This window comes from Gobius niger (genome assembly GCF_951799975.1).
Source record: "Gobius niger genome assembly, chromosome: 17".
In the NCBI taxonomy this organism is placed as follows: domain Eukaryota; kingdom Metazoa; phylum Chordata; class Actinopteri; order Gobiiformes; family Gobiidae; genus Gobius; species Gobius niger.
In genome coordinates this window covers 12349486-12364581 of record NC_136868.1, presented here as the reverse complement: position 1 = coordinate 12364581, position 15096 = coordinate 12349486, and the positions used below count along the sequence as shown (strand labels likewise).

Below are 15096 nucleotides of genomic sequence, written 5' to 3'. Positions count from 1 at the left end.
GACTGATGCCAGCTACTCGTACTTTGACCACAGCCTTTTGTTTTGGTCTGACTATTCCTTTAATCTGATACTTGTTACCAATACGTATCACTGTGTCTACAAGATATCATGATTCTCACAAGCTCTTCACGTTCAAACAGTAGTGACTATTTTTAGCTGAGCTGCTTTACCTGCTTCACGCTGCTACTGTAACCTGCCATGGGCTATTGTCTTAAAGCTGAAATATCAACTGACAGGTTTGGGGAGTAACGGATTTATCACTGTGGGATGACGTAATCACTAATAGAGTATATTGTAGGACATATTACATCTAGTATTAATTATATAAAGAGGATAAAGTATATAGAGCGATGCAATTCGTTAACATTCACAACCAATACACAGGTCACAGGAACATGGTTGACTCCTTTTCTATTGACTGTAAACAACATTAGCTTTACAGACCTCAGTCAAGCTAATCCTGCAACACTCTCTGCTAGTAAGTACATAAATAAGAACTCTGAACGGCAACAAATACATGTGTTTGCTGTGAAGGAGCATTGTTTTAGCATTTCTAATACAGTATGAGCAGGATAAGAATTAAAACTGACCGTCACTGCATGGGTCGTATGCTTGATATGCTGCTGTTCTGCTGCAGGAAATGCAGATGAACATGACTCAAGTATAAGAAGTAATTGCAAGTGATTCATCTAACCTTTTATACTAGATCGAAAGGCCACTTCTCTTTTCACGGCCATGTATGTTTCTTTTCAACGACGGCCTCAGTTGAAAGGTTTACCCATAGTACGAATCTTTCCATAATAGCCCATAAATGCGTGATTCATCCCACTTACTAAGGCCGAATCTGAGACAGCACAGTCTGTTCTGATCACTGAGCCATTGTAGCATTAGAGACACTCGACAGAACCGCACATCTGCCGCCAGCTGTTTGCCGAGTACGAGGTGTCAGGTCTAGCTCGGACTCAACCGAGATCCCCATGAATCTGTGGGTTTATAAATGCACGCCGGCATTCACAAACATATGCACAGAAAAGACACTGAGGCCAAGAAAGGTATGGCCTCAAAAACATGTGATTTGGGCTATATTTGAAATGCAAAGTACTCGCCTTGCTTTGTAATGGGCTTTGAAAATGACATGAAATGGTGCGGCGTTTCACAAACACATTCCTGCTATGACGTAGGTTGGACATGTCTGCTGTAAGTGCCCCTGATGATAGCTTATTCTGAGATTGACAGGAAATGGATCCTATTTTCTCCGTCTGGAACATTATTACTGACAGAAGAGAAAAAAACACAGATTATTACTTATCATTGAACTCAAATTCATGTTAAAAGTAAGAAGAATACATTGCAGTTCCATCATTTAGTTGGAGGATTGAGCTGTTGTGCATGTTTTGGGTTGATGGGGGGAGGAGACAGACCTTTCCAGACACAGCGAAAACAGGTCCACACACAGGTCCTGGAACTGAACCTCGGATTTTCTTGCTACCGGGGTATCAAACATGTTTTATTAAAAGGGATAAATCATTTTCCAATGTACGATTATGAAACTCCTCAGAAGACAAAGGCAGACAGGAATTTGCTATGTTTCGATGACAAGTTTGAACACATGAGGTATGTTGGAGCTGGGGCCAAAGTCGAGACGTCTTTACGGCAACGTGCACATTGCAGTGACATGTCGGAAGATGGTTGAAATAAAGTATGGCTCGAGAAGTTTTCTGGCTCGACGACTGACTAGACGGTTGGTGCTCATGTGAAGTGCAGTGTTTATGACGGGCGGACAGTGTGTGGGCAGAGAGGGAAGTGTGGGGTCATTCATGAATCACTAGGCTGTATCTATGTACTGTATGCATGTGTGTGTATACACTACAGTGTTAGGGTAGTAACCAAATACATGTATTTAGGATACTCATTTTGGGTATTTGTATTCAGGTACAGTTAGTCTTTCATTTGAGGGTATTTAGATTACAGTTACTTTCTTTAAAGCTCAAAGGACTAAAGGACTGCAGTACTCAATCATTACATTTCAGTTTCATAATCAGAATACTAACAAGAAACAAATCAAAACAGCTGGGGAAAGTTTCGCTCTGGGTATGTGCAAAGTGCTTTTTTGCATTCCTAATTATTAGTAACAAAGTTTGGAACAGGCGAGTGACAAGTGCAGCCTAAACATCTTCAGTCATACACCACTTTTATGAATGTATGCAAATCAATGTGAAAGTATTCTAAGTGTTCAGAATACAGTACTGTGATTACAAAGTAACTGAATACATTACAAAACACTATCTATCTATCTATCTATCTATCTATCTATCTATCTATCTATCTATCTATCTATCTATCTATCTATCTATCTATCTATCTATCTTACTATCTATCATTATTAAATGACTTATATTTTTTGTTAGTTTCAGACAGTTGTAGTTGCGGTAATTTGGGCATTTTTGTCCAGCTGGTGATATGGGATTCCTTTAACTTTTCTTTTCTTCTTCTTTTCTTCATTTCGATGAGAGATCATTTCATGTAAGCTTTATCGCAAAGTGTTTATCCGCAACCCATGATTTACCCCCAGTTAAGACAGCATTTAGCCCACTTAGATCTATTTCAGACTCTTTTTAGATGCAGTTTAGTCCTGATTTGACTTTATATCGAGGTCTGCAGGTACACGGAAGTCCAAATATTTTAGGAGCTGGCCTGAAATGTTTGAGAACCTCTGATCTCAAACCGTTCTCACATGCTTGTAGCTTGTTTCATTTCATTGTTGAGCCTTTTACAGTTGAGGGTGTGTTTGTTTGGAAGGTAGAGATACGGCGAGAGTGATCTGATATGCAAAAGGAGCGGGTATGTACATAGCAACATGCCAACAGAACAGCCCAGTTAGCGATCCCGCTGACATAAACAGGTATTTTGTCAACGTGCAGTTTCTTCCATGTTAATCGTCAGGAAATGGCTGACGCCGCACTCTCTCGTATCATTATTAACTGGCCTCCGATCACTGCAGTGTAACCCAAGAGTCTATCAACATTTCTATTTACACAAAGCGCACTGCTCTGTTTGTGGAAGAAGTTATGGGTTATCTTGAACAAACGGTGCTCTATAGGCTCGTAGCGGTTGTTCAAGGACTATTGAGAAGAGGCTTGACTTGGAGGACCATTAACTGACAAATACATGAATCTGAGGAATGTATTAACTGTGTACTTATTGCCTGTAAATGAGCAAATAATATGTGAAGCTGTACATTACAAGTTTGATAGTGAATGTCAGGTAAAAATTCAAAAGGATTTCACTGTGAGCATGTTTTACAACTTTATTTTCATGCCGATTGTGACAACACCCAGTCTGCCAGTTCACAATCAATAAAAATGCTTTTTTTAACCTTTTACCCCGCCCTAACCGAGTGCATTGTCTCCAGTTCAGCTTTACCCAAAGCTACTCGACTGGAGAGCAACAGTGTAGCATTGAAAGAAAACTGAGTGTAGCTTTTTTGTTGCTTTGTTGGCGTGTTTTTTGTTTCACATTTTGTCATTTTTTTCGTCGTGTTTTTGTCACATTTTGTCATTTATTTGTTATTTTTTTGTCACATTTTTGTCATTTTTTGTCATTTTTTTGTCACTTATTAGTTGTGCTTTTGTCCTTTTTTTGTCCTTTTTTGTCACTTATTTGTTGTTTTTGTTCATTTTTTGTCATTTTTTGTCATTTTTTGTCACATTTTTGTCACTTTTTGTAATTTTTCTGTAATTTGTTTGTCACTTTTTGTAATTTTTTGTCACTTTTTTCTTATTTTTTGTCACTTTTTTGTGATTTTTTGTCACTTTTTTGTGATTTTTTGCCACTTTTTTTGTCACTATTTGTTGCATTCTTATCCTCATTTTCATCACTATTTTGACATTTTTTCAATTCAATTTCATTCAAGAAGCTTTTAGATTTGTGCAAAGCTGAACTGGAGAAAGAAATATTCAGATGCCTGGATTTTATTTTCAAGTTTCAGTTCTACATTGTGTATTAAAAGGGAATGTCGTCGAAATTATGATCTGTTGCACCTTTTGATGGCTTTTATTTTTTCTTAAGAGAAATGAATTCAGCTATATAATTGAACCAAACTATTGAAGAAACCAAAATAATAATTTCCACTTCACTCTTTCACCAACAGCTTCTTTTTTTAATCCAACTGTAGACTTTCATGACTGTAAAGGGAGTAAAACGTCACAGTGTCTCATTATTATGTAAAGGTATCACAAACAAACATGGTGAAGCGTCAACAACAGGTTACAAATGATACTGAGTTGAGCCCAGTATCTGAGTGACTTCACGTTCAGGGTGAGATTCTCCAGTGGGACGCCCCGGGGCCTGGGTGTGTCCCGTTTTGAGTGGGTGTGTGTTGTTGGATCATGTTTCCTCTGTCAGAGTTTCTTACATGTCAAGACTCGTGTGAGAGCGGGAAAGCCCTGTGTTTCGGGATATTCTCACTCCAAACAAACTGATAGAGTCCAGTCAGATATGAGGCCAGTGCTTCAGGTTCTCCACCATTCTGTTATACAGCAATCTGGAATATACAAAATCAATGAGGATTTGTGTGATCAACATTATAATACATTTTTAGTTGCAAAAATGAAAAGCAACACTACACTACTTTAACTACTTCAACCTCTTACCACCCACCTAAACCAAATGCATTCTGTCCTCTTTGGCTATTATATAGGCCTGTGTAACGCCTCATTTTGGTCACATTTTGGTTGAATTTTTGTCACATTTTTGTTAAATTTTTGTCACTTTTTGGTTGAATTTTTGTCACATTTTTGTTGAATTTTTGTCACATTTTTGTTGAATTTTTGTCACTTTTTGGTTGAATTTTTGTCACATTTTTGTTGAATTTTTGTCACTTTTTTGTTGAATTTTTGTCACTTTTTGGTTGAATTTTTGTCACATTTTTGTGGAATTTTTGTCACTTTTTTCTTGAATTTTTGTCTTTTTTTTGCTGAGTTTATGTCACTTTTTTTTTTACTTTTTCTCATTTTTTTGTTGCGTTTACATCCTTGTTTTCTTTTCACATTTTGTTGCTGTTTTGGTGCTTTTTTCCGAAGAAGCTTTTTGATGCCACTGTGGTCCTTTTATCTTTTTAGTTTTCCACTGCCGTGAAACTGCTGTATAAGCAAACGTGCCCACAATATCAAACATCCTGATGCTCAATGATATATTTGCAGTGGGTTATCAAAATGTATTAACCTCTCGACCGGGCGCATTATCTCCAGTTCGGAAGTGCATGGTAATGGTCTCACTTCACAGCTAGAAGGTCCCGGGTTCGATTCCCACCAGTCTCCTTCAGGGGAAAATGAAGCTACAAACATAACTTACCACCACCGAGTACGGAGTGAATGTACAATTGTCTCATGTAAGGTGCTTTGTGACTATGTGTGTGAAAGGCGCTATATAAATAAAGATCTTCTTCTTCAAATCTAAAAGGTTCTCGACTGGAGAACAACAGTGTAAAGCCTAATTTGAAAGACCTACAAAAGTCGTAAAAATCGTAACTTTGTTGTCACATTGTCGCCACATTTTCGTCACATTTTTTGAACCATGTATGTCATGTTTTGTCTTTTTTGATGTTTTTTCACCTTGTTTTTGTCACTTTATTTTGTGCATTTTTGTTGCTTTTCCGGCACTTGTTTTTTTTGTTTTTTTTGCTGTGTTTTCATCACTTTTTTGTCACGTTTTCATCCTCATGTTCGTTGCTATTTTTATGCTTTTTTTTCTTAAGCATTTAGATTTGGGTAAAACTGGAGAAAATGTGCTTGGTTCAGGCGGGGGTTAAGAGGTTTAAACCTTGTGTTCGGCTGCGGCATCAGTGTCTCCAAAGTGATGAGCTTGGGGTGTCTCACTCCCAATAAAGTTATGATCAGGTCTGAGGAGAGGGGAGCCCACGAACAAAAGAAGATCAAGGTATTTCTCATCCGTCATGTTTATTTCTGGGTTGCAGGTTCTAGAATGTGATGATGACACAGTACCCAGTGGGGGGGGCAGGAGCCAGTTTCTCCTATTAACTGCATTACATTTTCACAAGTCGTATCTAAAAAGAAAATTTAGGAATTACAAAAATGATCATTAATATCAGTCTCTGGGTCCATGATCTCTCTGTACAAGACCAAAAATAATTTTACCTCTGTATAATATTATAACCCTTCTTAACACTGTGATGTCAGCCAGCAATTGGGTGAGAAGTTGCTGACTATCGATAATAGTTATTACTAAAGGCAATATTCATGTAATGCTGCTATGTCAGTGGCCATTTTTACACTTACATCATGTTTTGTATAGATGTTTTGGTGATATGCCGTAAATGTCAGGGGTAAAATCGTCGTGAATACAAAACCCAGACTTGGCCAAACCCTCTCCCTCAATATTTTTCTCTCTGCTCATAATCAATAAACGTCTGGCAAAACATTTAAAAGCAAAAGATTTGAACATCAAATTGAATGCTGCGAGACTTTAGAAGAAAAACCTACATCAGAGCGGCAGTGGGAGTGGATTTCACATCTTCCCTTTATACTTTGAATGAGTCTTTTAGCTGATGTCCCGCTGGCAGTTTTTTTTTTTTTTTTTTTTTGCCGGGAGCTTCACGGTTCTTCGGGTTTGCTGAGATGAAAGTATAGCTGTCTCTCTTGCCTTGTACCAGTCCAGATCTGACACACAGTGGGTTTCTTGGAGCAGGAGGAGTGGATGGAAGGGGGGGGGGGGGGGGGACAGTTCATGTTGGTTAAGCCTCTCCTGATTAGCCCGGCAGACACAGGGAGGAAAGGGGATGTGGAAATGTGTCACAACTCAGTGTGTCGGCCATATTGGAGAGAGGAGAGATGCTTGTTTTGACAGCGTTCTGGTGGAGTTGTCTGGCGATGTCATGCAGTTAAATAAGATGTAGGGCTATTTCAAACAAGCCGGTAGTTATGAGGCGTTTTTTTTTATAAAGGAAAACATCCTCGCAAGTGTTCATGTCTGTCAATCATGGAGACAGGAAGATAAGACAAGAGGATTTTTAAACACGGCACAGAAGCCACACAGACCAAAACACAGTCTAAAACTAAGACTAACCCTTATTGCAAGAGTACAAAGGATTAAAGAGAACTTTGGACCACACCCCAATGGAGAAATATACAGGAGCTTCTTGCTCCAGTTCGGCTTTACCCAAATCTAAAAGCTTCTTGACTGAAATTTGAAAGCAAAGACTGTTTATGTCTCTTTCTTTGTCATGTTTTTGTTGCTTTTCCAGCACATTTTTTGTTGCTTTTGTTTTCCGTTTTCCGTTTTTATGTCACTTTTTGGTTGAGTTTTTGCCACTTTTTTGTCACTTTTTTGTTGCGTCTTGGTCTCTTATTGTGTTTTCATCCTCATTTTTGTCGCTATTTTGATGCTTTTTTTCAAGCTTGTAGATTTGGGCAAAGCCAAACTGGAGAAAATGTGCTCAGTTCAGGTGGGGGTTAAGAGGTTAACATATACTGCACAATACCCTGCATGCATTTGGTCTTATTATGTTTAAACCTGCTAACAATGTAGACAGTTTAAAGCTCTATCAACATTTTTCTAATCTAATCACAAACATGTTCATCTGATACTTTCCCCAAACCATGTGTGCCTTGTAAAAAAGGTAAAAACAAAGGTTCTAATCCAGCTGTGACTCCGAGCAGCAGTTGTGGCGAGCGGGGATGTTGCCATGAATCCGTCCATTCTCCATAACGTTAAACAGGAACACAACAAGAATAAAGGGAGAACTGTGTCACGTTCAAAAGTGGATTAACGTGTTTTTCATTCACAACAGAGACTTTCCTCCTTTGCATTCACTGCCCGCCTCGGCTGTATTGATGTTTGTAGCTCATAGTGGAGCTGCTTCTTAAACCTTTCGAACCAAGTAACACCCCAGTAAACGCCCTTCAAACTGCTTAACATTTCGACTGGACTCTGACTGCACAAGAAAACTCTAGGACTTGTACCATTAGTTGTAGGCCTGCCACAGTTGGAGACGCTGTGGATTTCTCGGTATCATGTCAGAGTTTGTTGATGGGCTGCACACGTCATTGTCTGGATTTTGTTTATATTACTTGTGAAAATCCATCCTTGTGCCTCTCAGGCTAAACAATGTCTGAATATTTTCTCTGTGAGTTTGCTTGACATTGATGCAGTCGCTGCTGGCTGCTCCCACGCGGTGTGCACCTTCTGCAAACACAACATGTGTGTGTTTCACAATCAACACACAGCATTCTGCAGACACATGCTATTATGCTATTTGTGCTGGATAATGATTCTTTTGCAGTATGGGGTGCATATCTGACATTGAAAACAAAAACAAAAAAAAAGCATGCCGATCACTGCACCTTGAAAAAAAATATTTGCTGTGCAGAACCAAAACCAAAAACGGATCTGGTAACACTTTATAATAACTGCACCTTAATTTATTGTGAACAGTTAATTAGTTAAAGGGGGGGTATTGTGCAAAATCGACTTTTTCAAGCTTTACATCATGTTATTATGTCATTCCCTCATTAAAAACATGTCTGAAGTGTTGCCTTGGCACATTCACATATTTTTGAGTAATCTGTAAAAACTCTGATGGCAGCCATTTTAGGGATAGGTTTGCCTGAGTCCTCCTAGGAACGCCCCCACCTCCTGGAGACGCCTCCGAGCTTTCGTCACCAGCCGAGTAACCAACCACTGCTCCTCAGCAGAACCCCCTCCCCACTGATGCCACAGACAGCGTGTGGAGGGGGCGTGTCTGAAAGGGTCAGAGGTTCTTAAAGAGACAGAGGCCTATTTCAAGACATTTGCTACAGCCATTTTGAGAGAGCAAATTTATACAAGGCAGTTATTAATTTACTGCATTTACAGACCAACAGAAGGTTTCGTCATCATTGTAGTGTGATATAGACTGGTGCTATGTGATTAAAAAAAGCATAATACCCCCTCTTTAAAGGGACTATACAGAGTTTAAAAATGTTAAAACTAAGTATTTTCCTCCCCCCTACATGTGCCAGCAATGTCCTAATGTGTAGAATGAGCTCAGACCTGTTCACCACAACTGCCTCTAAAATCCTGCACTGTCACTCAAAAAGTTGTTACTTCGGGTCTGAAGTGACTTCATGCACGAGCTCAATATAGAGACTGCAGTTACACGTAAGCCCTGACGTGGCGGTAGTGAGCGCAAAATGGCCAACTTGCATCTAGTCTCTTTAAGTGTGACTAACGCTTAATAACTACTTAACTACTACAGTTAATGCCTAACTCATAAGGAATAGTTCTTCACATACTGCACTTATTCATTGTTAAGTTATTAAGTGTTAGTCACACTTAATTAATGAATTGAATTAAGGGTTAACTCATAATGTATTAAGGCTAAATAAGGTGTAGATATTACAAAGTGTTACTAGGTATCTTATGCTTGTGGCCTTGCATGAAATATTTGTATTATTTTTTATTGCATTGTGGCTCTGTCTAAAATCACAAACGACCAAGGTCAGACTTTGACACTTTGTTGCACATTCTAGCTTGTATCCAGAGCTTTGTGGGATACTTTTTTGAAACCAAAACCACAAACCATTATGTTTCTTTCTCACAGATTCCCGCTGACAATGGCCTTCGCCCTGTATCCCCAGCTCTGCCCTGACCCGAGCCAGACGAGCCCTGAGGAGCAGAGCGACGACCCAGAGTTTTCTGTGGAAATGGCCGAAGCGTGCGCCCCGCCTCTGTCTCCCTCTGACTTGGGCCTCCTGTCGCCCCCTCCGGACATGTGCCCCTCGTGCGGACACATCCACAGCCTGGAGGAGAACCACGAGTACTTGTACCAGGAGGAGGTGGACGATGACCTGGTCTGTCACATCTGTCTGCAGCCGCTGATCCGGCCCCTGGACACACCCTGCGGACACACCTACTGCCAGGAGTGCCTGACCAGTTTCCTTTTGGAGAGCGACTTCTGCCCCGTGTGCCGCGCGCCCCTCATGTTGCAGAGCTGCAGGAAGCCCAGTCTGCTCGTGCACAAGCTGCTGGACAAGCTCACGGTCATTTGCCCCTTCACCGAGTACTGCAAAGAGACACTGGGCCGCTCAGAGCTGGCGGATCACATCAAGAACAGGTGAGTCGCTAAAAAGGTTACCATAAAAACAACCTTGGCAATAAAGGGATATTTCAGGTTTTTTGACATATGGCCTAATTTCCTAGTTATCCAGTGTTAACTGGATAACTAGGACAAAAAAAACATTTAATTCATGCAGACCCTTACATTTGAAGAGTTTAGTGGCGCTAGGCTAGTGCTGGGCTAGTGCATGTCTATGGTAACTTGTAGCCTGCATTAAAAACCTCCTCAAAATCATGGGGTCGTCCTCCAAACGTTGCCATATCTGATTTGTAGAAAGCTCCTTTGTGAATTCCAAATGTAGTAATGCCGGCCGCAGGTAAACAAACCAGATCCGGTATCCTAGCAGATCACTCCGCCGCTGTGTAGCTTACAACCAGGAAGCTGATGCTGCTCAAATATAAGTTCTTTTAAATGCAAAATGGTTAGATTTTAAAAATGATTCAGTCAACACAGATATTTATATGGGTAGTCTGGTGCTATAAGTGATTTGCCTCAGGTGCACTGTGCTTGGATCAGACTGTTTTAATGCAGGCTACTAGTTACCATAGACATGCGCTAGCGTAGAACTAGCCTAGCACCACTAAACTCTTCAAATAAAAGGACTGTATGAATTAAAAAATATATTTATATTTATCCAGAAATCAACACTCTGGATAACTCAGAAATTACGTCCTGTGACAAAAATCCTGAAATATCCCTTTAACTAGTCAAACTTGAAATACATCCCTTTGTAGTCATGCAGACTGACTGACTCACCCATTCTCAGTTTGCCACATAAGGCAATGTTTTCCACCTGATTGGGCTCTTTTTGTTGTTGTTGTTGGACGAGTTGGGCTTACTTTTAGATGTATTGGCGATTTTTGTATCTGTAGGGGATTGTCACATGACATATTCTGATCTCATATGGCTTGATTAGGTGCATCCAGACATGGCGAGCCGCAGCACCTCTCTCTCCTTCATCGGCCATTGGGCTGGAAACACTGGAAACGAGTTCCATCTGGCAACACTGTCCATTCCACTCTCACCAACCACAAATCACACCAACAGATTCATACAGCAGATAGTACACCATTTGTTTGTTTTTATACACAAAGAAAGAGAAAGACATTGTGACAGTCTGAATTGAAACCACCCAAGCTCTAAACCTAAACTCTGATCTTGCCTTTCGTCCCATTAATCATAAGCCTTTATCATTGGTCACTGCAGTATACTTTGCAGCCCTTTCATTTATCTTTCTTCTGCCTCTTGTCTGAGCTCCTTGGACCTGGCCTGCTGTTGTTGTTGCTCCTGATCTACTTGCTGTTTATTTATATATCATTAAAAGACACCACTTTTGCCTCCCTGTGAGGGCATGTTTCCATTAAAGCTCATTAACACCCCTCAAACCCAAAGGCCTGTCGGATAATTAGTGCTACACAGGCCACACATGCTCTCTGTTTTCAGCTCGCCGCACACGTAATAAAATGCGGTACGAAAAGTCTGAAAATATTCCTTTTCTCTCTGTGTTTTTCCCACTTGCTTCTCCTCCTTGGTGCTGCTCTGTCTGATGTCGTGAGACCCAGAATGAGGTGTGGAGCCGTGAGATCTGTTCCATCAGGACAGGAGTTAGAAGGTGTTTTCTGCTCAGGTCAAAAGTTACATCTACAGCAAAAAGTAAGAAAAATATTTGACTGTCTGTCTAGTTTTAAGGCCATAGCGAGGTTGGCTTTGGTCAGTCGACTTCAAGGCCTTTTGACAAACCAGTATCTTTGGTCTGGCCAAAGCACAACAATGTAACTCTACTCAAACATGTAAAAAAGATATTTGATATATGAATTCAGGAGCGCACAAAAAAGCTAATACTGGCAAGTAATCAAAATATTTAAAGGCAAGGCCACACAGAGCAGAAATATGTTTTTATGAAAGTTTGTCTTGGCACTGAGATTGAGAATTCATGAGACAGCCATCTGGCGAGAGCAGTTTCCAGACTCATGTATTCCTTCTTGACCTTTCTTGGCCTTTGTGTCGCAGACTTGTCATTCTGGACACAGCATCGCAGCTCGGAACAACCCGTTCCTATTTGTTCAGATATGCAGCATTTCTCTTTTATTTCGACAGTTCTTTGAGGATACAAACAACCTCTCCCTCCTGTGCTGTTTCTGAACATGCAGCAACATGCGCACATGCCTCTTCAACACTCTCTGCTTTGCATACCTTTTACACATCACTATTTAGTTTCAGGCTAGTTTTTCTGATGTTTTGCCATGGGCACAGTGTCCCTTTTTCTTTTTTCTCCCCCCAACTTGTACAACAGTTCTCATTTTCATGTGCTAAGGCCTGTTGAGGCATTCATCAAAGTGTGAATATTTTGAAAGGCAATGAGACCCACATAGCGTAGCGAGTTGCATTTCATCAGGACTCTCAAGTCTCGCTCATTGGCCATGAGACACACACATTTCATGTCTACCACACGCTCACGTGCCACACTGAGAAACATTCCCTGTATGATTGGAGTTTCGAAATGCATTATTGTGGCAAACGTTGAGAATTTATTATGCATGTGGTGACTTATATGACTCAATCTCACTTTGAGCTCCTCACTCGCCCTCTCGGTCTCTGGTCGGGGATCGTGCTGTGTGGGGACAGAGGTGCGACTGTTGGCCGCTTCCACCCAACCTGAAAAATGAGGACAAATGCTGGAGCAAAAGCTTCTGATAATGTGTGTGGCAGCTTGATAGGAAAAGAATGGTTTCCGCCTACTTTCGAAACAGAGGCTGGGCGATATGATCTCCACGATGATCTGCCTTTTTGGTCACATCGTCATATCATGATTCAGTCGTTTTTAAGTTTACCGCAGCTCTGAGCTCAAATACTGACACTTTTCTCCAAATGGTAAAATGGTAAATGGACTCAATTTATATAACACTTTTCTACCTTTATCAGGCCCAAAGCGCTTTACAGCAAGGAACCAGTCACCCATTCACTCTCTCATTCATACGCCAATGTATGCAGACACTGGAGGCAAGGACACGGTCAGGAGCTGGGATTCGAACCCCCGACCTTCCAGTCACGAGACGACCTGCGCTACCATCTGCGCCAATGTCGTCCCACTCACTGTTTCTACTGTCGGGATTAAACCAGAACTAAACCAGGAGAGAACTAGGTCTAAAATTGGACAATATCACAGACTGAATCTGAATTAAACCGGGACTAAACCAAGAAGTAAACCAGACTAAAGCAGAGACTGATATCAAGGTCTAAACCAGGACCAGACTAAAAAGAACAAAAACAGGGAATGAAACGAGGATTAACCTGGACTAAACCAGATCTAAACCCAAGGACTCAATCAGAAATAATCCATGAGAAAACTGGGACTAAATCAGGTCTCAACCTGGACAATGTTACTGACTGAACCAGGACTAAACCATAGTCAAAACTATGACTGAAACCTCGGAGTAAAACAGGTCTCGACCAAGATTAAAGTAGCACAACACCAAGTCTAAGCCCAAGAAGAACAGATGGCTTTATATGCACATGAATTGTGAGAAAATTTAAGATTAAGATTTCGAGCCCTATTTCGAAACAAATTTATAAACCTTGTATCTGTTTTTCATTGCATTTCAAAAAGACCGAAAACTTGAGAGCCCTGCATATAAGCGTTATTGTTGGTGAAAGCCAAATAAAAATCTAATTGAAAAAAATGCCTCTAGCTTTGATAAACAAGGTCCATTTTGACGTCAGAGTGAGGAATTGGTCAGTGCGGACCGGCAAATGATCGGAAAATGACGTGCATGTGTTTGGCCTTGTGCGTTTGTGTCGACTTGTGACGGCGGTTTGGAGTTAATGCGCGAGCGAATGAAAGATCTCCTATGGGGCTCGCTTGCTCTGTGTTCACAAACTGCATCCTGTCACAATCCAATTACATTTCCATTTCCCGCTGCCCTGTGGTCCCCCCGTATACACAGCATTCAAATAGGGCCGTGTGTGCTTGCATGCATTAAGAGGGCACACGCAGTCAGAAAGAGAAATCTCAGCTCGTCGCAACCACTACCAGCGCTGTCCATGAAAAATGTATTCAGACTTTGGGTATTTACACCAGTTAAGTGTCTTTCCGGAGGCGCAGAGTCAGCTCAGCGCTATGGAAATGAGAAGCAGGAGGGGGAAGCAGGTAAAGGCAAGAGGAGAGGAAATTAAAGGCAAATATGGAAACTGAGCATTTAGGGGATGCTTGGAAAAAACGGGATATCGGAGGGGAGATTGTGGGTTCAATTTCTGGACCACTTGTCACTACGATCAGTCATTGTGATTGGAGGATTGTATACTTAATATACTGTATGTGAGAGTGGATGATCGTCCTTGTTCGGTCGTTGAATCACGCCTAATGAGCGATTAATCAAGGAATTGATAATAATCCTTGAAAGCTTTTGCTATAATAATAGACAAGAACATACTACAACTACCTTTCCTGCAGTCTTTCTATTTTTGAGATAACAGACAGACATGTGTGAAAATACTGGCAGATGCGGCACCGTGAACAGTAATCACCATACAGTATGCCCTTCATGCTAAGTTACTGCGTGCCGCGGCGCAATCATGGCGTTTCCAATGGCACGCTGTTGATGATGCACATGAGAGTTAGAGCACCGACCTGTCCAGTTTCTTAGACTGCTTCTGCCGAGTCCCAAGAAAACTGTGAGCAGCACTTTGTACTGTCTGATCTGTACCATTGTCATTGTTGTTATTATACATTATTGAAATGCAGCTCTACTTACAGCCGCAACTGTTGTGCTTGTACAAAGTGGCGGCGCTCTGGCTTCCTTTGTATCTTCAAACTCCAATCAATTTCCTGCAATCATAAAGTTTTACACAAATGTCCCCCAGTATTTAGCCTTCACCACTGAGTCATTGAGCGTTAATCCAAGCCTAGGCATTTGACTGAGCAATAGCTTAACCTTTAGCTCAGTGTGTTCTTTCTGACATTTAATAAATGCATGATTGAACTA

At 40.9% G+C, this 15096-nt stretch overlaps 1 protein-coding gene across 1 annotated transcript in view; it reads right to left on the bottom strand.

The window, feature by feature from the left end:
• pdgfra (platelet-derived growth factor receptor, alpha polypeptide) overlaps positions 1 to 15096 on the bottom strand; it is a 424693-nt gene that overhangs the window by 155164 nt on the left and 254433 nt on the right. The window lies entirely within an intron of this gene.